This window comes from Melospiza georgiana, chromosome 8 (assembly GCF_028018845.1).
Source record: "Melospiza georgiana isolate bMelGeo1 chromosome 8, bMelGeo1.pri, whole genome shotgun sequence".
Taxonomy (NCBI): Eukaryota; Metazoa; Chordata; class Aves; order Passeriformes; family Passerellidae; genus Melospiza; species Melospiza georgiana.
In genome coordinates, this window is record NC_080437.1 from 2,385,194 (window position 1) to 2,401,744 (window position 16,551).

Sequence of the window (16,551 nt, forward strand, 5' to 3'; positions counted from 1 at the left end):
CAATGGCATTCACTTACCAATATTGATTAGGCCATGCATTGTTTGACTTCCCCTGTGATTCCTTCTGTCACAAGGAAATAGCTGCACCCCTTCTGAAGGGCAGAGGGAAACGGGATTCATGAAAATGAAATTACTTTGAGGTTTATAAAAACCCAATGTCACTTGAATGGAAAATGGTCAATGAAATTCTTAAAGAGAAAAACATAAAAAAACAGCACAAGCCCAGATCTTTGCTCTAACCTTGCAGCTCTGTGGTGAGATGATTTTGCACAGTATCTACCATATAAGCTAATGATCAGATCAAGAGTATCCAGGGATCGAACTCACCCAAAGTACTGGCTATCAAGCACTCATTTAGATAATGCTTTTTTTCCCCTTCAGTCTTGATCACTTACATATTCACACAGGTCCTGTTTCAATTTCTTGGATTTTTGGTTACCCCCAATTTTTTTGTTATCCTTAGCCTTAAACATGGGCATCTTTTTTTTCATATATAGCCAAGAGTATACACTGTTGTTCTGTTAACACATTCTTCTGATGAATCTGTTGCTTTAGCAGTCCTCAAAATGTCAGCTTTTTCATTACTGCAATATTTTTACTCCATTAAAAAAACTTACAACTGACTAATATTTTTTTATGGGTTATCAGTTACAATCCATTTATATCCAGGCAAAGTGCAACAGTTTATAAAGTTGTGTGTTGTATAGTATGGGACTGACGAGATGCTATAACCTATTAAGCAAAAAATATTTCCCTTAGTCTGCTCTTCTGAAATTATTCTTACAGCTGAGAAAGTGTCATGGTCAGGCCAAAGCCTGGCTGCCTACAACTGCATTCCTGCTTGTGTTTATTGCTCTGGCTAAGGAAGCCATCAGTAAATGCTTCAAGAGTCAGTGTAGTTAATTCTTTACAGCTGTTCCACTAGAATAAATACAGGCACCAGAGGGACTGAAGTGCACCAGTGGGAAAGGTGTGTGTGTCATCTGCCCACAGAGCTACTTGGAGCTGGCAGGATCACTTTTGCATGGGTAATTCTTCTGGAAAGAGGATTTACATGCTGGTTTTGGAATGGCAGGTATGCAAGGGGGAAATGACAGTTAAATCCCAGAGGCAGACTACAATGCAGAAAAAATCCTGGGCATTAATTTGAAGTTTCTAATCCAGTCCTCTGGAGTTTTTAATTTGAATTAAGGGTGCTTTTAGAAGGACATAGTGTAGGTCTCATTCCTTAGCTCAAGGAACACTGAAGATAGAGAGAATAGAAAATGTTCATGTATCATAGAGACTCGTGGGTGCTCCAGGATTTAATCCAAAAGGAAAACATCAAGAAATTTACCAGTTTCAAGGTGGTCAAAAACCTCTTCATGTTGGCTGGAATCTCTCTGATTTGTTCTCTGGTCCATTTCACATTTTTGGGTCATCTGTGTCTTCGCAGTTCTGTAATTTGAAAAGTAAGGCTGATTTTTGATTGGCAAAAGATTCATACAGAAATATTTCTTCTTGCTTCAAATTTCTCTTGAAGCAAGCCCAAGACAATCTTAGGGTAATTGGGTAAAGAAGCCTGTCCATGCTGTCTCTGTCAGTGAAATACAAAATCCAAAGAACAGGTACCTCCATACATTTGCATCAATAACGTTTCTAAATTGTTTTTCTTTCTATTAATATCTTGTTAACTGCCACACTTGCACATGGCTCCTGAAAACTACTGCATTGCAAATAACTCAATGCATTCTTAACAAAATTAGAACAAAGATAGTAAAAGTATTTTGTTTGCTTTGTTTTCCACCCAATTTCGTCAATAATTACGACATATTACCTGTAACTCTGTTGCTTTCATAAAAGCTTTTTATTCATGACTTTGGGGATATATTTTGAGAAGTTACTATATTTAGAAACTGACTGTCCATTGATTTTTTAAACTTACCAAAGCTTCTCTTTCGTTCACATAAAGGGGGAAAAATAGGAAAAAAACCCCAGTAGGGGGGTAGCTGAATTCAAGATATAATATCCTGCAGATTTCAATGTCCTACTCAGTTTTCTGTTATTTTAAATTGCATTTTCATTTCCCTTCCAGTCTCTAGCAGAGGCAGGCCAGCAGTCAAAGTGACTGTGTGCTCCACACAGCAACTGGGGAAGGATGTTGGTTTAAAAAGCACACAGTAACCCCATGAAGAGGTAATGTGCTATGCACAATCCCTGCTTTCTTTGCATTTAGGGAAATGTATAGAGGCATGAAATGCATTTTAATATGTCTATGAACTATTTTTCCATAGTTTTAAGTTTTTTTATCATTTTAGAGCATAGACGTTCTTTCCCAGCTAAATAAAATGGTGCATATAACACATGGGCAGATTTACTTAATAGTACAGTAGATATGGGTTCTAATTGTCGTGGTTTGGAAAGACAAGTGTCTGCTAAGGAAGGCAGGAGCCTCCCGTGAAATGGAAAATGTAAACCCCCTCCCTCCGAATTGCTATAAATTTTAAATTAAGGGTCTCTCAGGCAAAAACATGGGAGCAGGAATAACAGTTCTTTATTAGGGAAGAAAATAAAAAGATAAAATAAACAATGCAGTAAACCAAAACAACACTGACAGCATCAGAATACAAGCTGACAGCCTGTGGGTCAGGGTGCTGGTAACAGTCCCATTGGAAATGTGGCTCAGCCCTCCTGCAGTGTCAGGGGTGGTTCTGTTGGAGCAGGGATGCTGTAGAAAGGTGGAGTCTTCTTCTGAGCCACCAAGACTCCATCCTGTCATGCGATGGGTGAGCAACTGGGCCCCAAGGGTTACAGCAAGATCCAGGGGAAGAGGCAGCTGCTGTTCCTCTGGGGAATCCTGTGGAGAAGCCGTGCTGGTGTTCCAGAATCTCCAGATTATATCCAGGTAGGAATGCTTGGCTCCTCCATCTGGGCGGAGCATCTCACAATGGGATGCTGTAGTTCTTATCAGTCGTGCAGTGACATTCAATAGCTGTTATCAGCAGGTGTCTCCCTGGAGGGAGGATTGGTTGTGAAAGAGATAAGGAAAACTGCCCTCTTAACAGAAGAAAACTGCCACACAGATGGCAAATGGAATACAATTTGCTTAGCAATTCAGGACACTAACATACCTTAAATATCACTAAAACCAGAACAGAGCAGTACAGAAGTTGTTCTGCTAAAGTATTGTAACACCATAGGAATGCTTGAGGGGAGAAAGAAGTACAATACTCACACTTGGTATTCACAGCCTGTTCATTACACATTTCTAGAAATGTGCCCCCCACCCTTAATTAAAAAGAAAGCTGAAAGAGTGGGAGGAACAAAAATGTTCTCAACTTCAATGACACTATTGGAAAATAATTCTTTCCAAACTGCTTATCTGTTAAAAAAAGCTGGCAAGCTACCAGGGTCTTGATTGCTGTAAGCAATTTTATAACTGCTCTATACAGATAAATTTAACAAAGAAATTAATTTCAGTCTCATAAGAAGTCTCATCTCATTACCAAAACATCTGTACTGCAATGGAACCTTGTGCAAAGAACTGCTGGGAGAGGATTTTGTCTGCAGACACTCAACAACTACCTAGAAAAACTCCATCTCAGAATGCTGAATGCCATTTAACACTTCCTTCTAAATATAATTCCTCCTAATTGTAAAATAGAAGGAGAAATATTGTGAAATGAAGTGAAAGTCTTCCCTGTTTCTCTTATATTTAGCCCACAGGATTTGAGGAAAGCTCCCTGGCTGGGTGGGTTACCTGGAACACCCTGAAGCTGGTACAAACAGGTCCCTGAAGCGCCTGGACAGAAGGACAAGGCGCAGCTACGGAGGGAGCCAACCAGGCAAGGTGCCCTCTGTGACCTGTTGCTTGCTCACAGAGAGGCTCTCATGACTGATGTGGCCATTAGTGGCCATCTTGGCCCCAGTGACCATAAAGCAATGGAGTTTAAACTACGGAAAGTGCCACCAAGATTCCATCCTATCATGCGATGGGTGAGCAACTGGGCCCCAAGGGTTACAGCGAGAGGGTCACATCAGGCTGGTGACCAGTCAGCACTGGGGCTCTGCAGGGCTCCCTGTGCTCTCCAGCATCCTTTTCAGCAATGCAGAACTAGGATATCTTCAAAGTAAGATTACCAGCACCATCAGACTGGGAGGAGCTGACTCCCTCTGCAGGTATCTCCCTGCAGAGATACCTCAACAAACCAGGGAGCTGGGCAACCACCAGCTGCAATGTGGGCAATTATAGCACACATGAGCACACAATAATTTCTGCAGAGTGCCCAATTACTTCATGTGCCAGTGCCCTTGTGGGTCCCTTTCAAGCCGGGATATTCAATATTTCTTAAAAAAAGTGGCCTCCCCCTCCTTTACAGCACCATGCTGCCTTTTACCGTGACTCCTCTTCACTCCAAACATTTCTATTACATCCCCAACTCCTCCAACAAGTCTTTGAAAACGCTGGAAAATACAACATGACCAAGATCCAAAATTGAAACTTGACAGTAGATAGAGCGATAAGCTCTGGAAGCTTTGAGCCAATTTATGGTCACTGTGCTTTGCAAAGAAAGGCACAAAACAATAACAGGGTGAGTAGGAGCCCATCAATCCTGGCACGGCAGCACTCATGCTTGCAGCTCTCAGATGACTCTGCCTGAGCAGCAGCATTATGAATAGCCTGGCTTTTTTTCTTTTACTGTTCTTACTGGTGTTCTTGTTATGGCACATCAACCAGGGTATAAAAAAATGAGGACGTGATATATCCCGATGAAAATCCTGCTATGGATTTCAGTTTTGTTAACGCGCAACTTGGCTGCACAGAATCTCATCTTTGGGAGCCGCAATGCCATTTTCTGCTCCAAGATATCCCATCCAACAAGCTGCAGAGAGCAGATTTACTGGCACAGAAGGCATTTTGTCATGGCTACTCCTCACACATTTGCTGCTCTACTTGACCATGCAAATCAATATCTCTTCACAGAGCACATGCTGTGAGCAGTTAGAAAACAGAGCATTTTCTTCAATCCAGCACATCATTGCAACTTCAAATTCCTGTATATTTTTTTTTTTTCAATTACAGAATTATTCTGTTCATCAATTTTGCTTGCTTGGCATATAATTTTACAGATATTTAATATAGCAAATAAACTTTTTGGTTTATAGCAAATAAACTCTGGTTCTTGAACTTTTCCACAGAAAATTAAAATTTCCTGTAAGATTTTTTTGGCTGTAACTGAATTTGTCTGAATTTTAACCTAACCTTCCTGACCTATCTCCTCAAATATGTTTTTTTCTTCATTGTTGCTTTTCTTGTTTCCACAGCAACCTTTTCATGACTCTCATTAAGCCTTTTTTCCTGTTTTCTTCAAATTCCATAAGGAAATAATGACTTTAGAGTTTTATTTTATTCTGGTCTTTATGTTGTAACAAATGCAGAGATTTTTTTTTATTTATGTCTTAAAACAGAACAAGGATTGCAGTACAATGATCATCTCCATCTCTCTTGCAATAATTAGTTAATTCAGTAAAATTTCATTTAAATCAGTAGTAGTATCATCAGCCTATCATTTCACCAGGTTCCAAAACCATCATAAGCTTTTTACAGTCCTAAGTGGGGCAGGAATCTTCTCTGGGCCCTTTTTAATTACTTCATTTGAGAACATATATCAGCAGGACTGAAGGATGGCATCCATTTAATTTAAATTTTTTCAATAAATACTAAATAAAGGAAGTCTCCTGTGATTACTATAACCCAGTTCCTACCTAGGGGAAAAACACTGAAAAAACATTTTCAACATCACAGTTGAAAATGTTGACAGTAATCCACATAAAGACTGCTTACTCTCATCCAGGTTGTAGAGGGTACTGTTTCAAAGGAAAACAGAGACATAAGCCGTAAGCTTTGTCCATTTATGCCATTATTGCCACCCATTTCTTCCCTTTCCTTGTTTCTTGCTCCCAGTATATTTTCTTAGGTGCACTAGAAGTTACTGCACATATTGATATGTGCTTGCATGTCTCTGTGCTGTAACTGCCAAAAGTACATCAAAATATTGGAATAGCTCATTTAAAACAATGGGGAAATCATGTCAGGTTCTGTGCAACTGTTTCCAGAAGAGATGAAAATAGACCTTTCCCCCACCTGAGACTGCAACTGAAGTCAAAGACAAGTCTGTTTAGGAGCTGTTGTAGCTCATAAACTAATCCAGATGGACAAGGGGCTGATTCTCTCTAAGCAAAATGCAGTTGAAGTTCAGAGCTACATCTACTTCTGACGCCAACAGGTAACAAACAAAACCTCAGTTAGACTTCATTGCAAGCACTATTAGATTGAATGTTCTGTTTCATATAAATAAATAATAAAGACAGGAAGTCTGCATCTCAACTGTTTCTGGACATTGTTTACGCTTATTCTACTTCAATATTGGTGACAGATGTGGAGTGGAGAAAGGGACTGTCCCTGGCAATGTGCATTTTACACACTGTGACAAGTGGCTTGCAAACCTCAGCTGAGTAGGAAAATGCGACTGAGAACATTAAGCTCAAATTCCAGCCCAGACTTTTGCCTATCATAGCTTGTCTTCCTCTCCTCCGCTAAAAGCAAATGCAACATTCAATGTCACTTTTGAATTTATTGAAAAACTTACGCCTGAGTCTTCTCAAAATCATTCTCTTTATGGCCTGATTTTTTCTGAACAGGTTGTTAATGGGACCTGTTTGGGGTTTTCCTACCTTAAAGTCAAGTAATTTCTCAGTTTCCAGACCTCCTCATGTTTTATGCCACTTGCATCAAAGGGTAGATTTGCTAGAGCAGCTGTTCCTTCAATATTCAGCAGATTTCAAGCTTTTAAAATGGTTATCAGTAAAACCAGAACAAACCTCAGGGACTGTTAATTTCCCCAGATCAAATAGCTACTTTAAAAGAACATATTCCTATACTATGTGTGAAACAAAAGTGCAGCCAAATTAGAAGTTCTCATGAAAGATTCTTCTTTGCAAATACACCTTTCTACTGAGGCCTGACCTTTTAGGAAAGTTACCAATTTTAATTTTAAAAAAAATAACAAACTCACCAACAAAGATCCCTCAGCTCCAAACTGAGTTTTCAGTCCAAACCAGATAAAAAATTTCTGTGCACCCATTCAGAGCCCACATAGACTCTCGATGCTGTAACTTGACCAGGGAAGTGAGAGCTACACTTATGCCAGCTGTCACAGGGACCTGACAGGAACAGAGCTTTTAGTGTTTGCAGGGAGTTCATGCTTCCAGCAGAGTTTTAGTCAGCTCTGGCTTTCTGGTTTGCAGAAAAAACACACATTTTACTCTTCTGTGGCCCTTAGGAAGTTTTTCTCTTCAGCACCTCTGAGGTTTGGCTGGGTCTGCTCCCTGCTCACCTGAGCAGCTTCTCAGTTTCTCTGTGTGAGCTACAAATTCTCAAAAGGTTTCAACAAGCCTTTTCTTTCTGAACCTCACCTGCCTATCCCTCTAAGAACATGGAAAGCTTCCCTCCCCTAACAGGGGCTGCATCCTAAACCATCTCTAGGTGCAGCCCAAACTTTGCTTGAAGGAAAAGAGCAATACATGGTTTTATGTAATTTTAAGCACTGGAGCATGTGAGTACTGCAGAACCACGTGGCTAAGCAAGGGAAATCAAATCTGGCATCAAACCCTACACGCTGGCTACATCAGGGACACATCAGGATCCCAGAGTCCAGCTCCCAGCCCCGTGCAAGATACCCCAGGTCACACCCTGTGCCTGCGAGCACTGACACAGCTACCAGAGACACCCTGAGCCCAGAACAGCACAGATCAAAGTGCTCAAATGTGCCAAATCAGCTGCACGTCAGCAGAGTCAGACACCCCTGCCTACAGCACACCTGGACAGAACCAGTGCAGAGCTGCTGAGATTACAACTTTGACAAGTGTTATGTTTGCCCAATTATCCCATCATAAAAAAAACCCAAACAATATTAAAAGTAGTAACAATTTTAATTGAATGGTTAAAATAAAAAACATAAAATTGAATACAATATAATTTGATTAAAATAAGGGATGATTTGGTTGCAATAATAGCGCATAAGCAAAAGATAACCGCAGGGTACGGAGTGCAGGGCTCTTGGACCCTTGCCACCTCACGTACAAGCTTGCCAAGTGAAAATCACCCCTTATATGCCATGTGCTAACACCATCTCTTCCCATTTTTGGTTCGCCACTTTTCTATCTCTGCCCTCATCACCACCTTTACCACGCATGTGCCACCACTCGGTTCGGTGGTCACACAAGTCTTTGAGGGTCGTCTGATGAAGATTTCATAGTCTTCCTCTTTGTCCTTTAATTCAACTTTGGGTTACACATGCGCACCAAGCCAGTACAATGTAAGCCAAGACTAAAGTATCACTGCATCTACATATCAAGGCAATAAATCCCTTATAATTAGCATTTTCTGGGACCCAACCAGGTTTTGCTCATTTTTAGCAACTGCATCTTCGGCTTCTTTCCTGTGGTCCTTGAGAACATCTGCTGGGAAGGGCAGGGTGGGTGGAGCCCCTCCTCTCCCTCTCTCCTTTGTCATTACATTACTACTTTTAACTGTTTTATTATTCCCAAATATTAATTACTGTATCAATATTGATTACTGTTTCAATTTTTATCAGCACAAATCATATCTATTTATCACACAAGGAACTTTCAGTCTAGATTTAGTATCTCCTAGAGACCAGGAATTGCCCACAATCACAGGTTTTCCTCTTTAATGTCAGAATTGGTGTTTTTGATCATGGCATGATCTTCAAAGCCATGGAAAGTTTGGGGAGCTGAGATTTTTGTTTAGCAAATCAAAATACTTGTGCAACTTTTCAAAATTATATAAAAGTTATGGACAGGAGAAAATTTGCTCCTGATAGGTACTGTAGATATTTTCTTCATCTTCATAATAGTAATACCTGTTTAAATACCTTTCATTCTAACTCTAAAGCTTATCTGCTCTTGAAAATTGAATTTCAGTGCCTCAACTGAGCCCTGAATAATTCTTATGAAAATTAACACTTGTCCATCAGAAATAAAGTACATTTAGACATTTTAGGTTGAATTTCTTGATACCATCCTTTCCATATAAGCTAATTTTAAAGAATTCTGATTGAATGGTATTGCTGCTTTCCTCAGCTCATGGATTATGCTAGAGATAAGTAAGCCATTTCTTTCAACTGTAAATTGCAAACTTTGGGATTAATTGTAAAAAAAACCTGTAATTTAATTGTGAGAGGAAAGTAGACATGTAGGCTGCTAAAAGCAAATCAGGTGCTGAACAGTAACGCAGTAATTTCCTTACGAGCTGCCAATTAATTCTGAGAGAAATAGAAATTGCGTGCTAAGTAATACCTACTTAATATAGTCCTCTTCAGCCCTCCGATGAGTCAGGGACTAGAGAGGCTCTGTTCTCTGCTGTTCTCCCTCACAGGATGGATCTAAGACTCCACTTCAACCCCACAAAGCTTTGGCCTGCCTGCAGGCAGTCTGCACCTCAGCACTTTGCACATCCTCTTTTATCCTACACTTTTATTGGATTTAGTTCCAACGTTATGGCAGGCCTGCAGCAATCTGAGATGTACACATCGCAAAATTACAACCACAAGAAATTCACTGGACTTCTTCAAGGAGTTTTCGTGCCCAGGTTTTCGTGGTGTATTCCTCTCCAATTGATGCCATTTGCTCCATACCATTTCCTGGGAAGTCCCTGTTTTACAGATTCAGTCAAAGCACTTTTCACAGTATTGTAAGAAGCTTGGTCATAAACTTTGCAGTTCATTTAAGCCAGTGGTGCCTGAGGAGCTGAGCCTACAAAAGACTGAGTAATAAAAGGTTTTTCACCAGCTCCATTAGGGCCAGTAGGTTTTTACTTGTGTTCTTTCAGTGCCTTTTAGGAAATGCTGCAGAAACAGGAGAATTTCGCTTGTTACCTGTTAGCAACTACTGAGGGAGCAGCACAGACTTGCTGCAGCCCATTTAGGACCAGAAGACGTTTCTGAAAGGCATTAAACTCAAAAGGTGGTGCTATAAACCAGACTACAGTCCAAAAGTCCACATACAGCCCACCATAAATTGACCTACAAATAGCTACACATTGTCAACAACCTGCTTCTCCAATTAGCACATTTACACCCACAGCTCAGTGCTTGCTGATTTCCACTAAAACAATGACTTTTTGAACATCCAGATTTACAGAATAAATCCAATTCTTACCCCCAGCTGCACTGTTAAAGCAATATTAATCAAAATTTATCTGCTTTCTACATTGTTTACAAGGTGACTCAGCTGTTTGTATGCAGGGAACTTTTGTCAGACTTACATAAGACATGTCTGTTTTCTAGCATAAGCTTTCAGTTTTATTTTAACATCAGATCTAGTAATGAGTTTAAGGTTAAATCAATTAGTCTTAAAACCATTTTTGTCCTTCACTCGTGCCAGATCACCTCAGTACAAGGCACTTAATTTGCTTTGGCTTTCAGTTTTAAATCAATCACTTCAAAAGTTCATACACATTATTCTTGTAACTTTTTCGTTAATAATGAAAGACACAATGACAATTAGATCTAAACTAAAAAAGCTTAAACATTCTAAAGCCATCTGATTTCATTATGCAAATTAGATAACATGTTAATAACAACACATTCCATTTCAGTAATATGACTTGACTTTGTACTTAAGTCATTTCAACTTCATTAAAGATGTAGAAGGTGGAAGAGTCAATTTAGGTCATAGTCAGGTAGCACACACATGCGGAAATACGCCATAAGGAATACCTGTGATAACAATCAAATAAAACTTTCAATGTATTTATTAGTTGCCCTCTTAGTTTAATGTGTGAAGTGAAGGATGTACTTGCAGCTTTATTGTCTGTGTCATTGTACAACCCATTTTTTTAAAAATCAGCTGTCCTGGCCCCACAAGCTCACTGGGGCATTTGAGCTTTTTGCACAAAGGAGCTGCTCCCCTCCAGCTGGACAGAGAGACACAGCCCTCCTGTTCCATTGTCAGCAGCCAGGACACAGGAGGCTGATTTTCACCAAGCCATGTCAGAGGCGCCCATTTGCCTTGCCAGAACTGCTGAGGAGACAAACCAGGCTGGGATCCAGGGCCAGCAATCCCGGCACTGCGGGGCTGTTGCTCCTTGAAGGGACTGGAGCAGCTGAAGAGCACTGACCGCTCCAGCTGCTCGTCTCTGCACGGTCACGTGTAGGATGGCCCTGGGACAGCCCGCGCTCCAGAGGACCAGTCTGGACTCTTCAGATTTTCAGTCTTTGATATTGTTTATTATTTCTTACCTACAAAATTTTCTTCCAGCCTGACAGAGGTCTGAGCAGCAAGGCAGCCAAGGGCACTCTGGCCTCCCACTGGGTGGTCGTCCATTTTTATACTAAAAACTAAGTACATCACATTTACCTTTATTTCCCAATACCTTTCACCCATATTAGCAAGTGCACCTTCACCAAGAACCAATCCCAAAGTGCCAACATCACCACAGAAAATGGATGACAAGAAGAAGAAGAAAGAAGAAGGACAAGATTTTGCATGGCTTTACAAGGGTCTTCAGGGGTGAAGAGATAGACGAGAATCTTGGCTTCATGATCTGAAGGCTGGATTTAATATTTTATGATATATAATACATTATGACTATGCTAATAGGAATAGAGAGAGAAGTTCAGAAGCTGCTATGCTAAGAATAGAATTGGAATGAATAAACAAGGGAGCTCTCTCTGATTCTGTCCCAGAGAGAGCTTGGCCCCTGATTGGCCCTTAATTGTAAACATGGAACATGGGCCAATCACAGATGCACCTGTTACATTCCACACCGGCAGATAACAATTGTTTACATTCTTCTTCTGGGGCCTCAGCTTCCCAGAAGGGGAAAAATCCTAAAGAAAGGATTTTTATGAAAAGATGCCGGTGACAGACAAGACACGCCCTGATCTTGTCTTGTCTCCATAACCCCCCTGTACCAAAATCCTAAAATCTGTATTTCCACCCTGGGAATACTTAATTCTTACACCATTTATCCCCAAGTGATTCTCTTGTCCTCAAACAGGTGGCACATCCCGTGCAGGGTCAAAATCCAACCACCAAGCACTTCTGGCAACATTCCAGGATTTCCGAGCCCCCCCCCCCCAAGGGTTGTCTCGGTAACTTTGGACATCCAGAGTGATGTGCTGAGTTCCCACAAAGCGCCTTTGGTTCCTGTGGCGCCGCTCGTCTGCCCAACAGTGCCTCACATTCTCTCAGCACTCTCCTCAGTCATTAGCACAACCTGCTGAACTCCAACTCTGGTCATATTGATTCACAAGCAGCTGACTCTGCTGTCTCAGGCTTCCAGCATGACTTCACAGGGGCTGCTGCTCAGCTTGCTCAAATAATGGAATACCAACAATCCGGATAAGAATCCGGATGCAATTTTTCTAAAGGCTGCCTTGAAAGAAGAATGCTCTCTGATGGGAAAGGAAAGAAAGGTATTTTGATTTAAGGAAACATATTCTATGTTAACTTGTTTTCATACAAATCCAAAAATAGACATTCAGATCAAAGTAGCATTTGAACTTTCACTTAAATAAGATGCAAAAGCTTTTAATAAACAAGGGCTTTAACTGAAAAGTGTCAATCAGTTTTGCAGTAATATGATACTTGTCACCGACATCTTTTCATTAAAGCCCTTTCTTTAGGATTTTCCCTTCTGGGACGCTGAGGCCTCAGCAACAAAATGTAAGCTATGGTTATCTGCTGCTGTGGAATGCAACAGGTGGGTCTGTGATTGGTCTCGCGTGGATGTTTGGATTTACTGACCACTCACGGCAGAGCTGGGTCTCACTCTGTGCTGAGACACAGACTTTTGTTATTAATTCTTTTTCTATTCTTAGCTTAGCTAGCTTCTGAGAACTTTCCTTCTATTTCTTTTAGTATAGTCATAATGTAATATATATATATATCATAAAATAAATCAAGCCTTCTGAACATGAGGTCAACGTTCTTGCCTCTCTCTTCATCCTGCAACCCTTGTGACCACTGTGACAGATACTTTTTTGGTTTGGAATGCAATGAAAGAGCTCTTACACCAGCAAAAAATAGTTTCTATATAGATATAAGAATAAAGTGTAAAAATATGGGGCTAAAATTGACTTATAATCCTTGACTGTACACATGCAGCCTTGCCGAAGGCCACACAGATGTAAATCAACTAAATTTTAGTTTTGATCTAATTTTTCAGTATCTGCCAGCTTTAATTATCTTTTCATAATATTCATCTTACTACAACAATTTTCATGCTACCTCAGGAGATTTTCAATTTACTTCCCATTTTATTTAGCATTTACACTTTGGTGTAATGTTGAAGTCATAGTCAGGATTAGGTCCCATTCCATGAAACACCACATGTGCTAATCCTTTTTAAAAGCTTGTTATTACTCAGTCTCTGTGGGAGGCAGCACTTGCCAGGCTTTTCAAGGACAAAGTACTTCCAACATGGAATTTATAACTGTAACATAGTTATTTGTTTCTTATATTGTAAAAATTACATGTTATCATTGCAGACCCTGCATAAATTCAATATGCATTCAGTCTTCATAGAAGTTTCCCTTTTTTGCAATAATTAACAGATTTATACAATGAACCAAATCTGAACAGGTTCAGCTGAGATGAGTGTAAACATCTGTGACTGTTGAACTTCACTGTCATCAAATAAACACCCAATGAAAGTTGGCAATAATTTATGGAGGACAATACCTGTATCATTTCCGAGCACAGGTGTAAATGTGTCTAGGGCAAGAGCTCCTTTCCAAGTGAATTCAAATCCTGAGGAAAGGCAGTACCTGCTGCAGTAAAAGCAGTGAATAGGGCAGCAGTTGTGCAGAACAATGTGCGGGACTGCCCAACAGAGGGGCACAAAAAAGAAATCGTGGGCAGTCCTCATATTCCATTTCCAAGCACATCCTGTTTACCAAGCAACATCCTGGATTTTGACTTATCTCATTGATAGTCAACTCGGAAGAAAATATGAAAATGTCACACTGAGCGATGCAAAGCAAACTTAAATTTTTAGTGTGAGGACAAATGGCACCATCCACTAGGGAGAAAGCTGGGCAAAGAAATATCACATTTGCCAAAGCTCACAGTCAAGGCAAACAAATGAATGCAGCTGTTGTACCACAGAGCAGATATTGCTCCTTTTGACCAAAATGCTTGCATAAAGGCATAGATATGATTAAATTATAACTCAGTCACCATTAAGAAAATCTCTCTCTAATGTTACTTTTGTTGCACAATAAGAATTCTTGCTTGATGCAGCATCTTACTTATCCTGCTTAGATCTTCTGATGCGACTCAGTGTTCCGAGTGAACGTAGGTTTATAGTATCACAAATGTTTTTATAAATAAGAACATCTTTATTATTGCTATTAATTATCTACTCAATAACTCTTAGGTTTCCCAGAGAGGAGCGTGTCTTTACCATTGATTGTCAGTGAAAAAGAAATAAGGACACATTCTCAATAAGATCTTCCGTAAGTCTATGTAACTTCTTAGTGGGAAAAATTTGCAAAGTAAAAAAACATTACAAGAGTAAGTGTCCATAAACTTCTTTGTACCAAGTTACTGTGTTATCACACGGTTTGGTCATGCCACCCAAAAATCTTCATTTTCCTTCCCTCTTATTCTACATTTCAGAGTCTGAACTAACACTAATAACTTCTCCACAAAGCCATAGAAACTGGGAATACATATTTAATAGTCAAAGGACCCGAAGACAACATCCTTACAAGCTTTGGAATTTTGTGGAGACTGACAAAACTGTTTAAGGCCACTCCTTGAGCTCTTTCAAATTTCTGTGCAAGTCACTCATCTTTTAAAGGCCATGAACTGTTTACTATTGTTATTTGTGTAAGTCACATACACACATTCTGCTCCATGCTGCCCGTGCTGCAAACAACTATGCCCCCCAAAGAGACCTTTATTTCAACAACTACTTGACTGAGCCAGTGGAAAGAATAGCCAAAGGGACAAAAGAGAACCATTTCACATAAACTGTTAACAAAAGAAAAGTAATATTCAAGCAGTTGTACCATTTGTTAGCAAATTTTACATGGATGGAAAATTCCACGATTTACAGCTCTTCCTTTATAGAATAGGCTTAATTCCTATACAGTCTCATGCCTGTAACCCTTCCCAAATTCACGCTTTAGTGCCTACTCTGCAATGTGTGTAATAATATCACGTACGTCCAAATATTTCTACAGAATACACACCAGTTAGCATCCACTTTCACACTCTGTGATCAAGGCCTCTTTCCTGGTTTAGGGTAAATTTGGCAGAAATCACTACACCTGGGATACTCAATGCAGAGAAGCAGATCTGTGTTCCTGTTGTGGTTTGGCCATCTCCCTTCTGTCCTGCATGCAGGGCTGGATGGGGTCCTGCAGTGTGCCTGCACTCCCTCCTGCTCAGTGCTGTGCCAAGTTCTGCCGCACTTGGCATCTCTGCTCCCGCTTGTTAGGATTCCCTTTGGTGCTTTGGACTTGCCGCCTCCAGCAACAGCCTGGGGAAACACCAGCACTTGAAAAAAAATCTCCCTTTTGGGAAGGAGTTGTCAGCTTCCTCAGAGAGGAATCCCTCTGGCTAACAGGTGCTCCTGATGGGGTACGGCAAGCACACAGGGTTTCCTGGCTGTGAACTGCAATCAAACTGACAATTATGTGTTTTCTCGTGTCCTTGACAAAAGTTCATTCAGCCACAACATTAGGCTGATTGTTTTTTTCCTGCCACCTTCCTACATATAATTTTAAGTTACAAATTAAGTCTTTCCCTTCCTCCCCAACAAAATTCGTGCAATAACCGGGTTTCAGAGCACTTGGCGAGTTTAGCAGATTTGTAAAAGTAACAGTTGGCACAGGCATCTACTTGCTTTCCCCTACACACAGTGAAGGTTTCAAGGCCCAAATAGAGCTCAGTAGTGGGAGAGGTGATTATTATTCTACACTGCATGTATCTGCAGTACAGATATCCCCTGCAGGGGAACCAGCCAGGAAAGACGCCCCTATGCTTTTTTGAACAGAGACTTATATTATAAGAATTGTTACAGGTGGATGTTACTAGATATTTGGTGGATGTTTTTCAGGCCTCACAAATTGTCCAGGTTTTGGCTGGGATAGAATTAATTTTTTAGCATATGCTCAATATATAAACTGAGGGGGGAGCCACCTGGAAGGGGCTGACTGCTGTTCAGGGATCAGCTGGGCATCAGTCAGCAAGCAGAGAGTGCCTGTATTGTGCATTAATTCTTTGGTTTCGGCAGTTTTTTGCCCTGAGTTTTATGGATTTTTATTACTATTAGTAGCAGCATTATATGTTGTTATTATTATTATTGATCATTAGTATTTTTATTTTTAACTTTGTTTCAATTACTAAAATGCTCTTTTCTCAACCCCCAAGTTTCTTCCTTGTTCCCTGTCTCTTCTTCCAGTCCCACAGCAGCAGGGATGTGAGTGAGTAGCTGCATGGTACTTAGCTGTCTCACCCAAGTCAAATCACGAC